Source organism: Anastrepha obliqua, chromosome 3 (assembly GCF_027943255.1).
Source record: "Anastrepha obliqua isolate idAnaObli1 chromosome 3, idAnaObli1_1.0, whole genome shotgun sequence".
NCBI classification, from domain to species: Eukaryota; Metazoa; Arthropoda; class Insecta; order Diptera; family Tephritidae; genus Anastrepha; species Anastrepha obliqua.
The window spans coordinates 138,994,075-139,018,228 of NC_072894.1; the positions used below are offsets into that span (position 1 = coordinate 138,994,075).

At 34.0% G+C, this 24,154-nt stretch overlaps 1 protein-coding gene across 5 annotated transcripts in view; it reads right to left on the bottom strand.

Moving 5' to 3' along the window:
- LOC129243150 (uncharacterized) overlaps window positions 1-10,988 on the bottom strand; it is a 65,003-nt gene extending 54,015 nt beyond the window's left edge. The window contains exon 1 of one of the 5 annotated variants that reach the window (XM_054880313.1): window positions 10,821-10,988. The gene's annotated coding sequence lies outside the window, so the exon portion shown is untranslated. The other 4 variants (XM_054880315.1, XM_054880316.1, XM_054880314.1 and 1 more) reach the window with 4 other exon arrangements.
- Between the last annotated feature and the right edge of the window lie 13,166 nt (window positions 10,989-24,154).

A 24,154-nucleotide genomic window follows, 5' to 3' on the forward strand; every position in this document is an offset into this window, starting at 1 on the left:
TTTATTATTATATTAATGAATTTAAATATTTTGTTAGGTTTTTTCTGTGTATATCAAGAATGTTTTTGTTTCATCTTAATTTCATTATTACTTAAAGTCTTTATTTTTCCATTTTTATTTAATATTATCATTACTTAATAAACCTTTTGTATTACAAATGAAATAGTTTTTACGTTTATATAAAGAGATTAAATAACAACAAGTTAAGTTTTATTTCATGATAATTCCACTCAAAGAATTGCGCTAAATTTAAAGGGGTTAAGAAGCTCTCAACCTGCTTATTTTGCTTAGCCTACGCAAATGTGAGTGCCACCCTAATGTGCATATTTTTGTTTTATTTTCATTCTGGGTCAAGAACGATGGAAAAGCGCGAATCTCTGATGGAGTAGAATGAGCGGCACAATGCGCAGCATTCTTTTTTGTAAGTTTCCTTCGCTGCACATTTCACAGCTGTTTATTTGTTTTAAATAATCTGGATTTTAGCGGTATGAAAGTGCTGCTTTGTTGAGAGCATTTTCATATGTGCATATTTTTGTAAAATGGTGATTGTTATTTGATTTTATCACTTCTTGGTTTTTAAATTACGATCACACATGCACATTAAGGTGGGTCTAGTTTTTTATAAAACTTTAAAGTATATCCAAAAGTATGTTTAAAAGTCACATCGAGCTTATAAAAAAATAAATAAATAATTGGCGCGTACACTTCTGTTAGGTGTTTGGCCGAGCTCCTCCTCCTATTTGTGGTGTGCGTCTTGATGTTGTTCCACAAATGGAGGGACCTACAGTTTCAAGCCGATTCCGAACGGCAGATATTTTTATGAGGAGCTTTTTCATGGCAGAAATACACTCGGAGGTTTGCCATTGCCTGCCGAGGGGCGACCGCTATTAGAAAAATGTTTTTATTAATTTTGCTTTCACCGAGATTCGAACTAACGACCTCTCTGTGAATTCCGAATGGTAATCACGCACCAACCCATTCGGCTACGGCGGCCGCCACATCGAGCTTAAGGCATCATAAATTAATTTTTAATAAAAAGTTGTCTGATTTTTCAATTATACTACTGACTTGCGTTTAATATTTTTTAATTATAAAACTGACTTACGCTTAATATTTTTCAACAACTATATTTTTTTCTACCTTGTCAAAATTAAATGTGCGCAATTTAATATTTTTTTATTATAAATTGCTTTTTAAGTGAAATATCGGGTGTTTTTTTTTGCTGCGTGAGAGGTATCGATATCGATAACTATGGTTTGAGAGTGCAGAATGGCAAACTGTGTTGACATTTCTATTCAGTTTTTAGTTCTTTCAATTTAGTTTTTGCTTTAAAGTATTAATTGCTTCTTAAGTGAAATATCGGGTATTTTTTTAATATGTGAGAACTATCGATATCGATGACAGCTGCGAATGGCAAACTGTGTTGGCATTTCCATTCCGTAAAGCTTGGCAAGCCATCATGAATCATTTAATGCCAGAACAGCACTTCTGAACTAAACAAACAATCTCTGTTAGCGAAGCATTGAAGAAGATGCCGAAATATTGATTCATCATCATTCTCGACTTGTTGGCCTTTGCCGCTCGACTGCGCGGAAAATTTCACGTTTTTTCCTCGACAAGACTCTTCCAAGAGTAAGCCAAAACTTATGGATTGTGTGCCTATAAAATACAGCTCGTGCAAGAATTGAAGCCAAATGACCCACGTTTACGTCGTATTTTTGCTGCTTGCGCTCATTTAGATTAATGATTAAAATATAATGGAGAAAGTAGTCAAAAAGCGGACTAATCGAATGGACAAACTCGTAGCACCGGCGGGCATATGACGGATATTCAAAATTTATATATTATTAAAAAATTAAATGCAGATTATGACTAAAAATTATGAAAAAAATCATTCCAACAATTTTTCTGTTTTGAAGTTCTCAAACTCCTAGAAAAACACCCGATTTAAGATAATTATGCATTAGACTTAAATTTTAGAATTTATATTTATGAAATCTTTTAAACTGCATTTTTAAATAATTTAAAGGGTGAGCTGTAGTCAGAGGCCCGAAAAAATGACGATTTTCAATAATTTATTTTGCTAGTCAATTGCTTTATTCTACAAAAATAAAAACTTAGCATTAATAAATCATATTTTGACTTGACTTCAGTAAAATTTCAAAAAAAAAAAAAAAATATTAATTGTAAAAGTTATCGCTGTTTGTGTGGAGCCCGTTTCTCCAGAAGCCCCTTGCGGTGATCATCACAAGTCCTTGGATATTCATCTAAAATCAATCGGACTAGAGAAATTAGTTTTATTAATAGATAATCTTATGCCTCATCTAAGCTTTTTTTTCAAAATTAACAATATGGCAGCCTCAGAAAATATGTTTTAGATTTTCGAGAAAAAACCGACAATTAATTGCTAAAAAAAATAGAAATTAAAAAAAAAAAAATCGATCAGGCACAAGTTTGTATGTTTTTCAAAAGCAGTATAAATTTTATTGTAATCTACTAAGCGGCTTTTATGTTACAGTGATCACCAGTTCAAAAAACGCAGCGTTGAGAAAAACGCATTTAAAATTTTGCTCTCGAGCTCCGGAGCGTTCGAGCGCCCTTTGTTATGTGTTGAATAACGCAAAAAGTATTTATCGGATTCACTTCAAATTTTCACACAATATTTTTAAGATATTATACTTTAAGGAAATGCAAATAAAAAGAATCCAATTTTCTGACTGCCCCTAACCCCTTAAGTATTTACTTCAATATAATTTTATTCTTATAAAATCCATCATTTGACGTGCAATTTTTTACTCACATGTATATTTTGTTTTTGGAACGCCCTAATGATAGCATTCATGCATTCAAATTAAATTTTGCTGGCAATCAGAATCATTTAATTCTATTTATTTTCGATATTTATTGCGACTTGGAGGGAGGTGTGAAAATGCAAAGAAAAAGTGCTACCCAAACTCAATACAGATGGACGTGAAATGTAGAGGAGACTTCATAAAGCTAGAAATTTTAGCGGTTTCGGGATTGACATAGATGTATTGATTGAACCAGCGACATAATTCAGTGAAACAGAAATAAGCAACAAATCTTTGCGTTATTTATTTTGTTATTTCGCTCCATCAACTGCCTCTCATCCAAAAGGCAGAATTGCCCACAAATCTGCATACGGCAATTGAAGAATTTCTCTTTACATTTCAAAGTTGGCGATGAGAGTGGTCTTAATATCAGTTCCCAAGTAGTTTGATATTCATGCCACAGATGATGGTCTTGGAGCTGATTTCTGAACAGTCAAATGTGGTAGTATTTAGAGTGCTAAGACCTATCACTGTAGCAGCACTTGTATGCGGAATGTTTTATGCCCCATTACAAACTCGATCCCGCTGTTTGGCCTAATCCTCTCAAAATTGAAAGTTCAGCGCTAGAATATGAAACTATATTTCCATTGTTAAGTACATTAAGTTACGCAAATATTTACATTAGCATGCATTTATTTGGAATTCAATAATAAATATTGCAACAGTTGTTATAATTTATTTGATGTGTTCCTTGTTTATGTTTCCCATGCTCTAATTGTTTCGCATGAATTCAAATTTCGAGTAAATTTAAAATTTTCGCGTGAACAGCAACAACCATTTGTTCTCCCTTTAGGCTGTGTTTACATATTCATTTTTGTGTACACGTGCACCGGAAATTTGAGGTATACTGGCTAATTGGATCTAGACATACGAGAATTTAGCTTTAATCGCCCCGACTGTCTCGTTTGACAAATTTGCCTAAACATGTCTAGTTTTGTATTTAGCTTCCATTGCGTTTTTGTTTTAATACTTAAACCAATATTTTCCTAAATTATTATCTGCATACAGGTACATATGTACAGGGTGAACGATATGAAGTGTTACCTATTCAAAACACCACAACTTTTTTGTGTGAAATTAGTTTTTATTGATTTCAAAGACATAATTGTTCAAAAATGATTACAATTTTAACATATACTCGTAGTATATTCACTTTAGCTCGATATGACCACCTTTTGCCTTGACTATAGCCTTTAAACGGTCAAAAAATGAGTTGCATGCAGCACGAATGTTATCTTGAGGTATTTTGGCCCATTCTCGTATAATCGCGTCGGATTTGCGTCTGGCGAATTCGAAAGCCATTGTGTAGGCGAAATGAAGTGTGGAACATGATTTTTTAACCATTCTTGGTTCACACGACCTTTATGAGACGGTGCCGAGTCCTGTTGGAACGTTCATGGTCTACGACCCAATTGTTTGCGAATTGTATAACGCAATCACACTTTTACGTTTGAATTCCATCACAGAAAAAAGAAATTCAACAAAACTGAGACGCAAATGCTTTTGATGGCTTATAAACAATATATTGAACTGTCATTAGAATAATTTTGACGTTGATGTCATGAGCTGTTTTACAGATACAAGCAGTGTGAAGTTGGTAACACTTCATATCGTTCACCCGTATATGTGTATATATTTGCGAAAAATATATATTTTCCGATAGGGTGATTAATTTGATGCCACCTTTTATATTAAACGTGTATTTTAAAGAGTGGATGATATTTTCGACAGTTTTTCATACGGAAGTAGTTGGAAACGATTTTTGTATTTGGCGCCATTAGGTTAGACTTGCCGATTTCGGCCAAATATGGTTTGGATATGAAAAACAAACCCCTTCACGTTGATGGTGTTTTAAAGAATATGACTTGAAAGTAGATAATCCAGTCTCTCAATGAGGAAGGTGGCTTTCTCTCTAGCGGATTGATATCCTTATAATCAACTGCTATCTCCACCATTCGAGAAATGCAATTGACGGGCTAATGTAAGAAGGCACTTTCTGTGCATCTGCCCGGCCTTCGGCTCGAATCACGCTTGAAGTCTTTGGCACTGCTGTGCTAAGAAGCGACCACCTTGGCTCCTTGGCACCACAGGATCTACTCAGATTTCTTCGGAGGTCGAGTAGATTTAAAGAAAATTCAGAAGGGAGCCCAAGTGCAGTACAACAATGGACTTAATTGTGTGTGAGTGCTGTAATGCTAGTCTATTCCGACAAAGAGAAAAAAAAGTAAAAAAAGAACGTACTTAGGCTTAATGACGTCTGCTACAAATGCCAAGTATTATTGGATTTATGGTTGGAGAGAAACCCCGTCGTCACGTTCGTCTGACGAACATCTCACCGCAATCCGCATCAAGGCGAAATAATTCAATACCTATATTGTTAATTTTCTTTGACATTCCGAAGGACGAGAAAAGGGATCAACAATCACTTTATCACTTTAAAAATTTTGCTTGGCAACTACAACGAAAGCGTAGGCTTGCAGAGAATGGAGTTTTGATCCAACTGTACCAAAATTAAGCATTCATAGACTGAAACCGGCTTCTTCGCTATTCGAAGCTCATCCCTGCACTCAAGGAACACTGCTCAACGAGGCGACATGTTTTTGCAAAGGGGACTTATTTCTTGCTCGCGGAATAAAAAACTTGTGCATCCTTTATCTATACTATAAAGCTGAATGTCTGTACGTTGTCCGCGCATCACTACGAAACGACAACACCAAATGACGTAAAAATTTTATACATTCATATTTTCACCCAATGAAGGTTATAGGCATGTTTTTATGATGGAACTCCCTTCCCATAGCCCCCAGGCCGCGCCACCACTCTCATTCGTCACTAATAATCGAATATTTGCTTAAATTTAATCTAAAAAATCTTAGTTTTTCCTATTTACCACTTTTTGTAGCACACTCTAGACTTCTAATCCGCATAAGCTGTTCAACTATGACCCAAATGCAAAGTTCAAAAACGGGTTGAGATAAAAAATTAATAAAAATAATTTTGCTTGATATTTTTCTGATTGGTTGTTTTAATTTTATTCAACGAGGCATATCAACGGTTGCCGGATATTGTAATATTATGGTTATTAATAAAAAATTATTTTCTATGAAATTATTTTTTGTAATTCTTTTATATACAAGTCCCTCAAAACTACTCCTACGCGAGCGGGGCCGCAGGTTAAAGCTAGTAATAATATAAAAAAGGAAGAAAATATCAGTATGATAGATAAACTTTGTATTCGACGGAATACGTACGTTCCCACGGTAGTCAGTTCTACGTTAGCGGAACGACCCGGATTTATATTCGGCTATGGACTGTCACTCCAGCAGCATTCGCCGTACATGTATGGTGAATGTTTATGCCTCTACAACAACAACAACAACGACAACGGAATACATATGTATGTATGTATGTCTCTTTGAAGAGCTTGAGACGTTGCCCCACAGTAAAATTGCGCCATTCATTTACGCGGCTTACAGAAGGTTATAGCCTCTGATGAATTCTTGTAAAAAAATCAACGGCGACTTGCTATTTTTGGGCGAATACATCTTAGCATAATGGATTTTCCGTGTGCTCTACCTCACCTCACAATGGACCCATTTCGTGGTCTCTAAGTGGCATCGTTGTCTATATGTGCGATGCGTCTGCCAAACCTAACCCATATCGGATGTAATGTGAGAAAGCGTGAAGCCTGCCCGCAGTGAACTGGTTGAACCATGTCCCTATTCATGATTAAGCACCTAATTTTGCAGCAGTTAACGTCTTGATTTACTTCAGAAATTGCATTATCATTGCAGTAATATGTCTTGAACTGTGATAGGGAATTTTTCTTGTCAATAAGCGTCCCTTTGAAGATAGAAATGTCAAAACGCACTTCACTCTATTTTTTTTATAAATTATTTTATTTTTAGTAATTCCATTTAAATATATACTTCATGCGCTGGGTTTTTTTTATCTCGACCGCACTTCATATTTTTTATAATTTCTTATCTTTCAAGTAGGTCTTGTGATTTCAGTCCGGTAGCAACTAAGTGAAGTTGGCGCGAACTGGAACTAATTTGTGGAATTAAGCGCTATTTCCGACTAGGAAATCTGCTGTATGTATGTTTTGTTTATATATCTACAAGTATATATATATATACATATATATTTGTACAAAAATAGGAAGGAAAATTTGTAAGTTGTTTAATATTCAGCCAATATATGACTTACAGGTAAGGAAATTAGCTGATTAAAGTTGGAGCAACGTTTCGAAAAAATTATTACTACAATAAAAAATATATATATTGAAAACTTAATTCTGAAATACATATGTAAGTGTTGTATTGCCAAAATTAGGCGATTATTTAATTTGGGAAAGACGCATTTTCAATTAGGCGAATGCATGAAAACAATAGAAAACGAAATGCTTCCGTGCCCCATTTTTTCGCAAATTTAACTGAGAGAGCAATTTCGACTACAAATCAATAAATGCCGATTTTTTGTGCGTTGGTATTAAAGTTATAATGTTGGAGGGTCCTTGACTTCAAAATGTCTTATATCGCAACAAACGAATTAACTTTTAGGAGTAATGGACCAGTGAGTCAATTCGTCGCCCAGGAGTTCGGAATTGACTATGTTAGACATATTTTTTTAGAATATCGTTCCGCTCATGAAATTGAGCCAAAAGCTGTCAACAAGGTCCTAGGATGTGCTAAGCCCACCAAGGCAGCCACATGAATGCAACCGTGTTCCATAAATTGTGGAAATGCTTTTGTTTTTAATAAAATCATGATATAACAAAATAAATAAAAAAAAAAATTTTTTTTATAAAAAAAAATGTATAAAACAATGGAAAAAAATGTGTAATACAAAAATAAAAAATTTAATTGATAAAAAAAAAAATAATTAAAAAAAAACAAATGATTAATAAAAACAATGTATAAAAAAATTTATAAAAAAAATACACACAAAAATTTATAAAAAAATCTATAAAAATATGTTTAATACAAAAATAAAAAATTAAATTGATAAAGAAAGTTTTAATTAAAAAAAGGTTAATAAAAAATTAGAAAAAATTAAATTGATAAAAAAATTTATAAAAACAAAATTTATAAAAAAATCTATAAAAATTTTTTAATACAAAAATATAATAAAAAAATTAAATTGATAAAAGATTTTAATAAATTCTTTTTAAAAATTTACTTGATAAAAAAATTGTAAGAGAAAACAAATAATTAATAAAAAAACTTTTATAAAAAAATTTATTTAAAAAAAATGTTATACAAAAATTTATAAAAAAAAACTATAAAAAAATGTTTAATATAAAAATAAAAATTTAAATCGGTAAAAAAATGTTCATAAAAAAATAATTAATATAAAATTAAATTGATAAAAAAATTCTAATAGAAAACAAATAATTATAAAAGAAACTTTCTTTATTAGTTATATTTTTTATTAAAATATTTTTATTAAATTAATTTTTTACAAAAGTTTTTATTAATTATTTTTTGTTTGTTAAATTTTTAGTTTTTATTAATTAATAATATTTTCATTAACTTATTATAAATTAAAAATAAAATTCAATTTTACTATATTTTTAAAAGTCGGATTTCCCTGCTTAGGGCATTCAGACGATGCCTGTGGAAGTGGTAGATGCTCAAATATAATGGAATAAAAGATGGCGCAGATTTTATCTGGGGAAAAAATGAGCGTAACTGCGCCATGACGTAGTTCTAGACGAAGTGTGTGAGAGAACCAAAGGGGGCCTTTCAAAGTAGTGAAGTTTTGGAAGACTTAAGAAGATATATTATTACAAAAAAGAACAAACAAGAAAAACGTTACTTGTACTCAAAAAATGTAAAAAAAAACGCAACATTTATTACGTTATTATGCCGGCTCCACAACTGATTCTGTCAAATTCACTGTGCGTCGAGCGTCTTCTGTATTCTCTCAACCGCGGTAGATTCAAGGGCTGTCAAAATTATCCAGTCACCTAATTTCCAAAAATTCGCTCTCAAAGAGAAAAACATCAAAAAAAAGTACATGAACGCAAATCGAGTAATAATTTGCAAGTTTTACCAACAGCTGATTTAATTGTTGGCGGAAAAACCACAGAAAGTAAATTTTTTTCTCAGCTGAGCTTAAAAAAAAAATAAAAAAATAAGTAAGTAAAGCATATAAAACATTCCAAAGCATAACATTCCTTTAGATTTGTATTGTTGGGGCAACTCAGCTTTCTTCAAATTTTTCTTGCTTCCGTCTAAGTGTAGATGTGTGTATATGTGTACATTTCCAAATTAGTTAATAACCAAGAAGTGCAAGCATAAAACACAAAAGATACCTTGAATGCTTTATAAGTTTTATCTAAAATATATTTAATTACATTCTCCATTTTAATCGGCATTTTTATTTGAGCTTAGAACTTTCACTCAACTTGCAAATTTTAATTCGTGTTTACTTTTACTTTGCGATCAGCTGTTTTTATCACTTACAAATTCATTATAAAAATTCATCGAGTGCAGCTTCCCCTCAAAATGAAATGTTAGTTTGCTCTCTCACTTTCCCCTACTTTGCAAGTTTATTGGATATATGAACACCACAACTTGAAAATTTGTAACAATTGCTACAAATTATTTGCTTCATGAACAGACCTACTAATACAAGGAAGTTGATTCATAGTGTGTGAGTCCAATAAAAACTTGTAGAAAGAAAATTAAAAAAAAACAATACTCTGCTGGAAAATCCAATTAACAGCATTTGAGACGTCAATAGAAAAGTAAAAATAAATAAGGAAATAAAAAAAATTGAGTTTATTAGATACATATGAAAAAATATTTATATTGATTAAATATTCACACTTTCAATGAAATGGTAAGTCAATATTTTGCAGGGCATAATGTGCCGTAACCACACTTAAGCCTATCCAGACTCTCGTTACACATACATATGTATGTAATGGATGTGCGCAGTTCCTTTTGTTCTCTAAAAGCGTTTTTAAGCAGAATGAGTGTTGGTAGAATATGCTATATGTAAGGTTTGATAGTAAATAATTACGTAAAAGCTTTGCAGGTATTGCGCATACTCGGAACTTCCCGGAAACTATTCGCCAAAAATTTGGTTATTGTGGCTAAAATTCAGAAAGAGCTCATCTACTAGCTACCAATTGGTTTCCCTGCTGGGTATACATACTCGAAGATATGCCTATGTATACTTAAATACATATGCATGTAAATATGTGAAGTGATTTCAGTTACATATATTGTGCCATTTGTACTATATTAAAATTTTGGGGATTTCCATGAATTTTTCGTGAGTCACACGCAATTTTTACGCTTTAATCCCATTTTCTTTCAGTGAGTTTGGTTTCTTTTAAAATAATTAATACGTGCGAATAACCACTTAGTATTTGGGTTTCTTCGTAATCACTTAACATAAAATATCACCTTTTAGTCTTTGCCTTTTGTCTTTACGCATCAATATTGTCAACCGATAGGTAATTTGCGGTTACCGCGTGATTTGCCGGTTTTGGTATACAAAAAAAAAAACGTGTCAACGATTTTCACTTGTTTTGTGGTCGATTTTCGTAAACAACCCAACGGCGTCTCACAGTCAAATACAACCATCATAACACAAAATTCACAAATACAACACAAACACAAATGTCGAGAATCAAAACAAAATACTGACAATGCGGGGTTTGACCCCCTTTTGACCACTTTTTACCCGCGCCAGGTGTGTTTCACTCAACGTCAACACATTCAAAGACGTCCAAACATGTTTCGTGTGCGAATCGTTTTCACCAACAACTATTTGTTCAAAGTAGGGGTAATAGACAGCAGCAGCAGCAGCAGCAGCAGCAACAACCACAAAAAACACTTTTAGTTTATTCGGAGATGGCGAACAGTGCGGTAGGATTATTTTTGGGCCTCACGCACTATTGTTGACTCGCAGCAACAAATATTTAGGATGCATATCACGAATAAAACCTACCGATCGGAAGCTAGATCAAACTACAATGACCAGCGCGTTAATATGCAAAGTATAGCAAAAAATTAAATCGAGCGGCTAACGTGAAAGAGAAGCGCGTTCGTTCACTCGTTTGCTTATAATGTTTGCAACAATTAACTGTGTCGCTGGCAATTTCAGCCAACTTATTTTATTTTATTTAGATGGTGATCGGCGGCGTCAGCGAAGGTAAAGATGGTGGCGGCGACAGACGTGTAGCGACAACGCATAGAAACAGAAAAAGAATAAATAAAATAAAAAAATTCCAATCAAAACAAACAAAGATGAACAACAGACGCACCGAAGGCAAAGAAACGAGCCGCAATCAGAGACACAGGCAAATACTGGAATGAGAATTGCGAAATGAACTGAAGTGGTGAGATAAACGAAGACGAACATGTGCAGATAGCGGCAATGAGTGCGCGCGGCGGAAGAAGCAAGTGAATCACAAAAGGGGACGCGGGTGGGTGGTGGGCTGTTTGTGGGTTGACGGTGGAGAGCGCAAGAAAACACAAATAAAATAAAATAAAATGGAATCAGATCAAATCTATGGAGTGCCATTCAATGGCGATCACAGGGGAAGGATGCCGCATTGGAGGGCATTATTGGGAGCACGCGTTGTTTGTTTTAGTATATCTTTATTGTTTTTATTTTAAAATTGCTGTTTTATTATTTTTTTCCTTAAAGTTTTTTTTGATTATTTTTTTTATAATTTTTTTTTATTATTAATTTTCTTAATTATTAATTTTTTCAATTATTGTTTTTTACCAAGTAATGCTAAGGCTTTGTTTTTCTCCTTATCACTGTGGCATTTGCCATTATGCGTCATTGTTACGATAAGGCTCTTAAGGGGGAAGTATACTGTGACAAGGGAAAAAACAGGCTTATTTTCCGGATTTTATTTCTAACAAAATATTGCTCGTACATAAAATCTATTTAAACTCTTATCTTTATTATATATTTAAGTTTTTGAAAAAAAAATTTTGAGTCAAAATATTCAAAATGGCCGCTGTGGCACTTCTGCAAGCGCAGGTCCGCTTTTCTTAGGTGCCTAAACGGTGTACATGAAATCTTACGTTTCGGTGATCTAAAACAAAAAAACAAAATATTGTTATCATATACATAGTATTGACTCTCGTCTGACGTAGGATTATGTCGATAAAAAATTTTGGCGTTGAAAAAAAAATTCTTGAAATTTTTTTCTTTTTTTTTGCCTAAAATTGATGTTACTATTGTTTATAACAATTTAACAAATAACGATATCAAAAAAATCCTATGTCAGACGAGAGACACTATTACAGAGAATATATAATTAAATTTTTAAGCTGATTCATTTATCAGAACTCGAGATATCGTGTACACCGTATACAAAAACTTAGTTTCGAGAAAAATGCGTTTAAAGTTTCATGTGCCGCAGGTACGCGCTTTGGAGCGCTTCGGGAAAAGGTGGAAATTTCAGCGAAGAAAAATTTAGCCAGCTGTAACACATATTGTACCTTATTTAAGAGGGTTCAAAGTATTTTTTAAGCTAATAAAAAAAAATCGATTTTTTGAAAAATTCACAGTAGACTTCCCCCTTAAGAAAAGTTACTCTGTGCATTACGTCACTAAGACAGTCAGTACGACAGTCAGCTTGCCAGCCAGCTGGACTGAAGGTTCAACTACGTGACGGGCTGTCACACAATGCCTACGTAATTGTAACGCCATACGGCATACAACTTGTAGTTGCTAAAATTTTAATATATATTTAAATACATATGTACGTATGCATAAATGTGTGTATATGTATATCAGCGTACACTCGTATATCTATTCATTTATGTTAATGAATACACGTACACGTTTGTATATGTATGTGCGTAGGTATGTTAAGATTAATTTTATTCTCTCAGCAGAGAAATACTTATTTAAATTCATATTTTTAAAATGTTCTAAAAATATTTCTCGCACATATAGTCATTCTTGAAAAATAGGCACAGGCTTAGTGAAAAATGACGTAAAGAGGGTGGCCATTGGGCGAATATAATTTGTTGTAATGCTTATTCCAACGGTTACCCGCTGCTCGTTCTACCAACATGAAACATTTAGAACACTTTTCATACAAATCATTTTTGATTTGGCGTCGAGTGATAGAAGGCGGGTATTTTTTAAGCATTGAGTTTTAAAACTGTTCAAGCTACAAAAAAAGTTCAACAGTTGAGTAAAAAATTAGAGATGTACGAACGCCAATCATTTATTGAGAAAGTGTACCATAGTAGTAGTTTTTTCAATACATTGTGTGTCATGTTGAACCAATAATTCAAAGCGCTATGATGATTTTTACGACTCCAGAGTTAAAAACGGTTATAAAATCAATCACAGTAAACAACGATGCATTAACATTCTCTGGTTTAACTATAAATATTAATTCTAGCATCCTTCTGCGACTAGATAAGGGAAATAAGTTAGACTTATGAACTTCAAACGGCTATTACAAGGGGGAAGATTATATAGAGAATTCTTCTGAAAATCAAGTAAAAACCGTTTTTGAATAGATTTTGATAGATAGAATTGCATTAGATTACATAGGTAGTACTTGGTGAGGCGGGCTTTATGCTATCAAACCACATTTTCAAGGTGGCGCAAAATAAATCAACCTATCAATCGTATTTTACACTTCCGAACTAGACAGCTGATAATACAAACAAACAAGCAATGCAGCGCGTAATGGTCAAAGTAAAGATTTTCATCTCTCAAAATATTTTTTTTTATTAAGTTTAATTGGTTCATTTTGCTCCGCCTTGTTTAAGGTGGGCTCCAGACTATCTAAACAAATTCCAGTACTGAAAGTACCTGAAAAGATGATATGGAACACTTAAATTTGGGGCCCAGTATAACACCAAAAATCGCATAGTCATATTCTTTTTTTTCCAATTTTTACTGGCTTATTGCATTGTACAAGCCGCAAGTTTAATAAACCTTCAGGAAAATCAGACAATTTTACGTTTCTTAAGATTTAATGGCATCTCATAGAGGTTACATCAACTAACCAAACTTTTTAAATTTTGTGCGTAGATAAGACATTTTTTCAACCGAAGCGTAAAACTTAAATAACTTTATATAATCAGCACACATCACAGTTATTGAATGTTTATGGCAGCAGAAATATCTTTTATAGATAGCGAGAAAAATCGTTTATAAATGGAATGCAGCACAAGTTTATTGCCCTAGGCGAACTCCTGAAGAATTATCGATCGGTCATTTTTAGCATTTAAAACAAATTTTGTTGATTTTTTTTTCAGTAGCTGGAACTACAATCAGCAATCTCTGAAAATTTCATAGTGGGATTCCCAAATTACCATTTAAAAAAAAAAAAAAAAAAAAAAAATTCTTCTTTGCTCATAAAGTTCTCAAAAATTTTGGACAAAAAAATTTACCCTTTTCCCAAAAAAAAAAAAATTTTTATTATATTTTATTCTTAGTAGACGTAGATTATTGCACTGCAAGGACTTAAGGGCGGCGTGTTTGTCAAATTAGAAAAAATTACATTGCTTTCAACGGAATCTGCGTTTTTCTGGCTTTTATTCTGGCAACAATCAAACGACCATTGCGCCAAGGGAGCTGTCAAAGCAAATCAAAGCAAAACCAGGTAAGCAAAGGCTGTGAAGCAGGCGTGTATTTGGATAGCATATCTACATATGGACGTCCATAGTATAGGATTTTCCAATAACAGGTGTTAGGTGTGAATGGATTGCGCTATCGAGAGATGATTAAAGATTTTTTGTGGCCGGAATTGGATGGTATTGATCTCGACAACGATTCTTTTCAACAACACGGCGCTACGTGCCGCACAAGCAACGAAACCATTGATCTTTTACGGGAAAAGTTTCCGCACCGTGTTATCTCTCGGAGAGGTGATCACAATTGGCCACCGAGATCTTGTGATTTAACACCCTGTGACTTCTTTCTTTGGGGCCACGCGAAAGAGAAGATCTACGCCAACAGCCCAGGGTCGATTCAAGACCTCAAAGGGGGAATTCCTGAGGCTATCGAGGACATAGGGCAGCCACTTTGCAATTCGGTTATGGAAAATTTCATGAAAAGGGTATTGTCTTGTGAGCGTGGTCGTGGTGGTCATTTGCATGACGTTATTTTCCACTATTAAGGGCATACCTTCCTCTTTATAATGAAATAAACATCCGATCATTTATATTATTTTAAAAAATAGCATTTTTCTTTGAATATCAAAATAACATCCTTTACAAACACATCTACATATATTGCGTTCCATTCCTACATTTTTACTACCACACCAAGCCAAGTTAAAGAATTGCATAAATGCATAAATGTGTATGTGTGCATGAGAACATATGTATGTAAATGCACCAATGTATAATATATGTATGTGGGTAAGTGCTATGGGAGCACCTTGTCTATATGCTTCCGGATATAGCATATATACATTTCAACGTGTACGCAAATTTATTGTGTTAATTTTATCGAACTTCTTTGTTTGTATGAATTTTTTTGAGGCATACCCATATTTATTTACTCGAGTTAATAAATGAACGTAAAAATTCCATTCCATGTGAACACAAATCATGAGTTCATTTAAATTAATAAATTATGTACATGTAAATATGTATACGAGGGTTGCTATTTGTATTACTTGCTTTGGGTTGGGCTCCAGTGTTGTCAGGCGCTACTTGACGCTTCCATTGGAAAGTTTGACATATTTTACCGTAAACGCACTCAGAGCGTTTTGCTGTGTGAGCCAGATTAGCAGCTTAGTGGTGTTTACAGTGGCTTTAAAACTTCATCTCGGCAAAAAAAAAATTGAATTAAATAATGGCGATTTTCGTGTGATTATTTTTCACAATTTTCGATGGGAATTAATAAGGCAAGAATGCATCGACGGACCAAAATCAGTATACGGCGAGTAAGCGCCATATTTTAGTAACGTAAAAAACTAGTACAATGAACTTTCTCATGGCCTCTGCCCGCTCACCGACGAATTCCGTGATAGTCGTCCAAAATGAGCTGCTGTGCCCGAAATGATTAAGCGAGATCGTCATGTCACCGGGGGATTGAGGTCCTCTTCAGCATTTGTATGACAATTTAGAAAATGCCCTGAAAAATTAGGTCAAAACGAATGCAAAAGAAACTTCATTATCATATGGAGAATATCTCAAAAAAAAAAAGGTTTCCACCAGTAATGCTAATTTTTCCATTCTTAGGCCAGAAATATAAATAGCAACCCTCGTATTAGACCGTGTACGCTGATCAAAAAGTAAGATGAGATATTTAATTTACAATACGCGGGAAATATTTCTTTTTTATTTTGACAAAACTGTCATTGACATCTGTGTCAAATTTCATGTCAATATTTGCATTCGTGCCAAGTTGCGACGTGTTTTGTGCAGTTGCGTTCGATTTTGTGTGCGGAATGACATTTTTGCTGCGAGAATATTGCAAATGTTGCATAAGGTCCGCGGTGACTAAAATATGCCACAAAAAAATTTAAAATTTGCCAATGGTACAAAGAATTCAAAGAAGCCAGGGAAAGCATTCGCAACCGACCAGCCACACCAGCTGATGAATAATACGTCAGTGAAATCTTTGGATTTGCTGCTCAAAAATTGTAGATCGGCAAGTATTTTTGTAGCGCAAATATTCCAAATACATATACGAGGAATGCTGTTGAAGTGACAGTGCTGGACTGGATATAAATGCGAGTCGTTCCGATTATGTAGAACCGACTGTCGTGGGAACGCAATCAGCGTCCGCGATGAGGCTGTTGGGAGATTTGAAGGACATTTCGAAAAATGATTTTACAAATGTTTTTGCGGATTAGGAAAATTGTAGGCATAAATGTATTGTATCAAGAGCGAAGAGAGGGCGAATAAATGTAACTGTTACACTGTTTAGAGATTCTCTTCAAGGTATTCATTCAAGTTATACTTTCAAATATCAGTGAATAGGTAAATTCTTTTAATTTTATTGGCAAATTCCGGGTTCCTTTCCAGCAAATGAACTGTCAGCGGCAAAAGAAAGTGTGCACACCAAACATTGATACATTTTGATTATTTATTTATTTGATTTATAATTTAAGTTATTTTTTTTATAAAAATATAGTTCATACTGCAAGAACCATATAAAGCAAAGTCTCAAACTTTTTGTAAAATTTGCGAAAATTGGGCAAATTTCAAACTTGTTACTCAGAATTTTTAGAAAAATGTCAGATATGCAATTTTGTGGACCATTGAATTTTTTTACTAAGAATTTTTTTACTAAACATTTTTAGAAAAATTTCGAGTATGCAGTTTGATAGATCATTAAATTTTGGTATAATAAGTAGGAAATTTCAAGTGGTTAAAAAAGCGCGTTGATTTTTGCCAATTTTTTCTGCTGACGGTGTTGGGTATTTTCTTCCATATAAAGAAAATGCGGAATAGGCGTTGAATGGAGAAAATGCACAAGACCGCGAGCAAAACATAATCAGTATGATTTTTGACGTACCTCTAACTTGCACTTTTTATGCCAAAATTTAATGACCTATAAAAATGCATACTCAACTTTTTTTTAGAAATTCTGGGTAAGAAGTTTGAAATTTTGATGAAAATTTGTCGAATTTTTATAAATTTTGTAGAAGGCATTATATGGTTTATGTAGTAGTATGAACTATGTTTTTGTATAAAATTAATTGAAATTAAAAAAATCAAGATGGAAATAATCAAAACTTCTCAATTATGCTGTGCATTTTCTTTTCACACTGACTGTACGTACGTATGTACATATGTATGTGCCTGCGTGCAGTAGCCAAAGAAGTGTGTTAACGAGTTATTTCTGCGCTGATGACAGAGATAACGTAAAATCAGAATTAGCAATAAAGAGAAAAGCAACGAATGATGATATAGTAACGCTGACTAAGATTACGAAATAATCCGCTTATGAATATTATATTAGAAATTTCAAAAAATCGACTTTTTGTTTTTTCAATATTTCGAAAGTATAGTATCTGCAGAATATTCTGTGAAATTTTCATGTGGAAATTTCCAATATTATAGCTTCTACAGCCCATTAACTAGGTAGAGAGTGGTCCGCGCGCTACTGTACCTCAAACTTTAAACTAATTTTTCTCGACATTTTCGGCCTGGTGTTGTCAAAAAAAAAAAAACTATTCAATAGAATCGTGTGAAATTTTAATCTTAATTTTAATATGTTGTTCAAAACTAGAATCTTATAATTATTTCAATTATTTCGTATTTTTTTTGATTAAAAAACTGAAAAAACCGATTTTTAAAGTGTCAAATTCAAAACCACGCCATTTTGTTAAATTTTCTTGTTTTTTCTTTATTCTAGTACGGGACATGGCTACAGGACAACACCTTCCAGATCCAATTTTTCGGTAGGGTCAACTTAAGCGCCATTTTTAAAATTTTTAAAATTGAAAAAAAAAAATCCATTTTAGTATGTAAAAGAAGTTAAATGAAAAGCCCAACAAAATTTAAATATTGTTTTTCATTTTTTTGTTGTAAAAAAATTTCTGAAAATACCCTAAATTTTCGAGCTCTAGACCATCGGGACCTCTTAACAGCTACATGTGCACGTACATAAATAAGTATGTATGATTGCACAAATAGAGCAATGCAAATTGAGTTCTTGAATTGCACAGTTAAAAGTAGATATTGCGAAGCGAGATTCCTGGAATTGTTTCTGTTGTTTGAAAAATGAAATAAAAAGCATCAAGCACCAGATTGGCAATTAGGCCATGCCATATACGTGTAAATAAAAGCTCAAGATACCAAGTGGCACAGTGGCGGCCAATTGAATGCATTCAAAGCAAAGTTATTCGGCTTGCATTTTCCTATTTTTCTCAAAGTCTAAAGGGCGAACAAATGCCTTTACTGTTAGCTTTATTTATTATTTGCCAAAAACAAGCAACGAATCGAATGTAGTTAGCAAAAAAAAAAATGTGCATGCCCAATTTTCCATACCCAGTTCGTTCTGGCTCATTGGTTTTGTGAAAGTGGGAGCGCCAGTAATTCACTGCTGACTCATCAACTACCGATTGCATTCTACAAAATGTATCACTAAGGCCCGTAACAGAATTGCAGCGGGAAAATGGGTTGACGGGGGGTGATCAGCTGATTCACTTCCGTCGGAAAATTTGTTTGGTTAAACAGAATTGCGACGGCGACGCAAAGCAATATTGCGGCCGGCCAGTTTTCAGCTGACATTTTGTGGTTACAGTAAAATTAATTTCGTAGTGAAATCGTTTCGTTTGCTATATTTGTGAAATAATTCGTTGAAGCTCAGTGTTACAAACAAAAAAAAAAAAAAAAAACACAACTTCTTTCTAAATTATTGATAATTTTCCGGGTTTCTTGTGCAAATCGAATATTATTTGCTTTTTATTTGCCTTCTGCTGTTTGTAAACAAATAAATTGCCATCAAGTAATCAGAAAAACTACTTTGAGTCTTTAACTATATATTATATATGTATATATAATTGGCGCGTACACCTTTTTTGGGTGTTTGGCCGAGCTCCTCCTCCTATTAGGGGTGTGCGTCTTAATGTTGTTCCACAAATGGAGGGACCTACAATTTTAAGCCGATTCCGAACGGCAGCTATTTTTTATGAGGAGCTGTTCCATGTCGAAAATGAAGAAAAATGTTTTTCTTAATTTTGGTGTTTCACCGAGATTCGAACCTACGTTCTCTCTGTGAATTCCGAATGGTAGTCACGCACCAACCATTCGGCTACGGCGGCCGCCTTTAACTACTCGGAGAAAATAGAAATGAATCTATTTATTTTGCCGCAGTAACCGACGGTAAGAAATCCGTTTCGGCCGCAATTCTGTGTGATTTCATGCTATTAAATGCCCTCTAATTTTGACAGCGGGTACACGTAAACCCGACGAAAATTGAGTTGTTATCAAAAATGGTGACCATTGTATTTGTATAGTCACGCCAAAAAATTTCTTTCCCACAAATTCTTGAAACCTCGCGAACGAAACACCAAACTTTTTTCTAAAAACGATCGTTCCTCGGTAGGCAATGGCGACACCTCCGAATGTATATACTTATTTCTACCATGAAAAAGTTCGACATAAAAAACCATCCGAAGATGGTACGAAACTGAAAGACAAAGAAAAAAGTGCGTGTAGCGTAGTAAACATAACAGAAGTGAAACCTTCAAGGCAGACAAAGAGGGAGAGACCCGAGAGAGAATGAGGAAGAGAGAGAGAGAAAGAATATATATCTAAATAAATTCACAACATTTGCAGAGAATACAAATAGATAAAATTTACAAAAAACAGTGTAGGTAAACGCCGGACACAAGCCGTGGCAACAGCGCGCACTACTCCGAGTGTTTATCACCCGCACAAAAGCAGCTATTCCAGGACCGTAGCAACGGCACAAATTACCGCAAGGCAATACGAATAAATTCCGCAGGAATGGATAGCACTTTATAGTACGCACAAGCACTAGCCAGGAAACGGAAATAAGCGCCAAAAAGTAGGCACCAAAAAAAAAAACGCCAAAAATTGGGAACAAAAAATGCCTCAAATAGTAGGCACCAAGGAAATATAACGCCAAAAAGTAGGTACCAAAAATATATTTCCAACAAGTTTGCACCAACAAATAAGCGCCAAAAGGTAGGCAGTGTTATTTCTCACCAGAAATTAGCAACTACAGGGAAAAACTCTGGAAAAATAGCCTAATATATATAAGGTATATCTCTCTCTCCCCTTTTCCTCTACGTTATATCTTTTTTTTTCTCTCACGGAACAAAAATGCCCAAAACATTGCATGACCTTGAAATTTTACTTTCCCTTCTCACTCGTCCATCGACCCTTAAGAAGTTTCACTTCAAAAATGGAAAAGCAGTGTCGAAATACGCGCAAATTGTTGGCAGACAGTCCTCGTCAGTCTAAATAATGATTAACAACTCTAAAAAAATCCTACGAATCCAAGCCTCGTTTATGATGGTCAACAAAACTGACAAAGAGTAAAAAACGCAACGTAATCATCCTTGCGAAAATTATAGTAAGTCACGACCGACAGCAACTCAGGTCGCAATGAATATAGAGGGATTTTTTGAGAATTTTTTGATGTCTCATTTAATTTGAATAGTTTTCTTCTGAAATATAGTTCATTTCCTCACAAAATCATATAAATTCAAGCTTTCAATTAAGTGCAAATTTATAAAAATTCAACAGATTTTCATTAACATTTTATACAGGCGTTAGGCATTTTGCACTACTACTTTTTTTTATCACTAAATCTTCAGTTTTTAAGTGTCTTCACTACCCGTTTATTAAATTAATTATTTAGTGCGCTATGCCCAGATCAGATTTTTGACGACTGTTATCTTTGCTGACGCTCTAGTGGATTTTCTATACAAAAAGGTAAGTAAATCCACTTAAGCGGATTGCCTTTGCAAAGGAGCACTTATGCAAGTAAGTCTCCGGAGCTTTGGGACGTAATTATTTTCTGAGATGAAAGTGAAAATATGCTTCATGATTTTGGTAGAAAAAGGCCTGAAGATTGTTTGAAGAAAACGCCGAACAGCACAATAAGAAAAATCTGGCGCCTACAGCAACGCACCTGGTGGAAGTGTGGTGGTGTGGGCGGGCATTGGTTAAATGCAGTTTATATAGGGTGTTTTTTTAGGTGCATGATAACTATTGATATATGTAGATCACTATGGTTTGACAACTGAGAATGCCAAACTGTGTTGAAATTTCTGTTCAGCAAGGTTTGGTAAGTCAGCATGAATCGTTTAACGCCCAAACAACACTTCCGAATTTTGGAAATTTACTCTGGAAAAAAATAAACAAATCTGTTCGAAGCGTTGAAGAAGACGCCGAAATAGGGATTCGTTGTTGGCCTCTATTTTTAAACTACCTGGAAAATTTTACGTAAGCATCTTGGCTTTTTTTCCTCGACAATACTTCTCTAAGAGTAAGCCAAGACTTTTGGCTATAAAATACAGCTCGTATAAGAATTGAAGCCAAATGACGAATGCTTAAATCGCATTTTTGCTGATTGGGCTGATTTAGATTCATTAGTCAGATTTATTGGAAAAAATTGACCAAAATTAGACTAATTGAATGGATCATATAATACGTAGCCGCGGCGTACATATACCGGATATCATGTAAAGAAAAAAAAAATGCCACGAAATTACTTATCAGTTCAAAAAAGTTCATGCCAACAATATCTCTCTACCGATAATGCGCAAACATGACTATCTGGATATTTTAGAAAACCAATTTAAGGGAGAATGCAACAAAGCTGGGACTGGCTTAAGGATATATTTTCCTAATTGATAACGACGCGAAGCACATCGGAGATATTTCTAAGCTGTGATGGCTGTATAATATTCCAATACAATTGCATAAACACCTGTAATCACCAGACCTTAACCTCAAGGATCACATAATCGCATGGATCCCTTATCCTTATGGGACTTACTCGAGAAGAAAAACCGGCAGCATGAAAAATCACCTTTCAGAGGTCGTAAAGAGACGCGGCTTTCCGATGAACTATCGAATAATCTGATTGGCTTTTCTTTCATTATTATTGAAGTGAATGCAGAGTTTTTTCGTTAAGTTTGAATTATCTTTTTAATTAATGTGATGCTATTTTAAAGCAAATTTATATCACAGAGAGATAGAGAAAGAGTAGCGAAATTCTATGTTACACATGGTTTGGATTTCAACGCTGACGAGCATGAATATTTCTCCTCTAACATTTGTGTTTTGAATTTTGAATTTTGTATTTCCACTTATAACTCATTAAAAACACACCTTGGCTTTATTTATTTAGTAGATTACACTCTTGGTGTAACCTAAGCTGCACGCAACATAAGCCATACACAGGTGTTAAAAAAAGGAAATTTCTATTACAAATAATATTTATATTTTTTCTCGGGTTTTTGATAAGTGTAAATGGCGTTTAAGCTGAAATTTTTAATGATAAATATGCTTCAATTTGCCCATAAATATCGTGTAAGTGTTTGTGTCCAAAACAGCAGTCAAGGCCATCATGTGGTATTTTAAGAGGTTTTTGTTTTTGTTTACTCGTACCTACATCTGTACACAACGCCATCGAAAACACTAAATTGATATTGCTATTTAGTCATTAACGAAATTAAAGTAAGTTTGCGAAAATTCACAACTTATACACTTAAAAAAAACCTACAAATGGGAATACTCGTACGTATACTTGCCGCTGACGTGCCGAACCCCACAGAGAAAAGTTGGTGTGAATGCAAATACGCAATAACGCGACAGCCATGCAGTGTGTGAGAACTGCCAAACTCGAAGGGTAAAGACTTAAATGATGTCATTAGGTATAAGTAGTTGTTGTGTTTGTTATTTGAAATGGTTCTCGAGACATACACTTGGCCTTTTAGAAGACTTATCTCGCGGCAGTATCACCCTTCTTGTGGATAGGGTAGAGCACACTTAAATCCCAATCAGCGGGGCCGCCTTCAGCCGACCATATTTTGCATAGCAGCTGATGCATGCGCCTTATCAGCTCCTCGCCGCGATGTTTGAATAGTTCAGTCGGCAGCAAGAATGATAGAAACAAGATAGCGCCCATCAGAGAGTGCGTGACGTCGCATAAGCTGAGTTGTGCAGTGTTGCCAACCATTTGCTCTTCGTAAAAAGTTTTATACCCAAAATGCGAAAATTTTTAAGTTTGGGGCTTGTTTCTTTTTTTTTAATTTATAGCTACCGAAACTGTAAGTTAAAAAAAAACTGTTTTATTAAACAAAAGAAGGTTAAAAAAGATCACTATGAGAAGATTTTACAGTTAACGAAACAATTGTTGGTTCTTATAAAATTTGATAATTTGAAAGTGAAAATTGAATTTTTTGCTTTTTTTACGGTTATGTTAGAATATTAAATCTTCTTCTCTCAATTCTCCTTAACATTGAACACCTTTTTACACATTTTAAAAAGCGTTTGAATCTACTGAATGCGAATTAAAACCATAGAGGTGTAATCGTTTCTTACGGTCCGCAATCCTTGGGCATCAAAAGGTGTATTCATAGTAAAAATAAGCAAAAAAAAAATATCAGAAAGTACTAAAGAAACCATAATGACATTTTTACATAACTTCAATATAGCAAAAAAGTCGTTCCGTTTCTCCTAAAAAAAAAACTCATAAATTAAATTATACATATATAACCATTACACATTTATTTAAAAAAACGCACATTTAAAGACAATTTGTTAACGCATACAAAGTTCTTTAAGAAATTCAATAAAAATTTGGTATTTTATTTTCTTTAAATGGGCATTTTAGTGCATTTTTATATC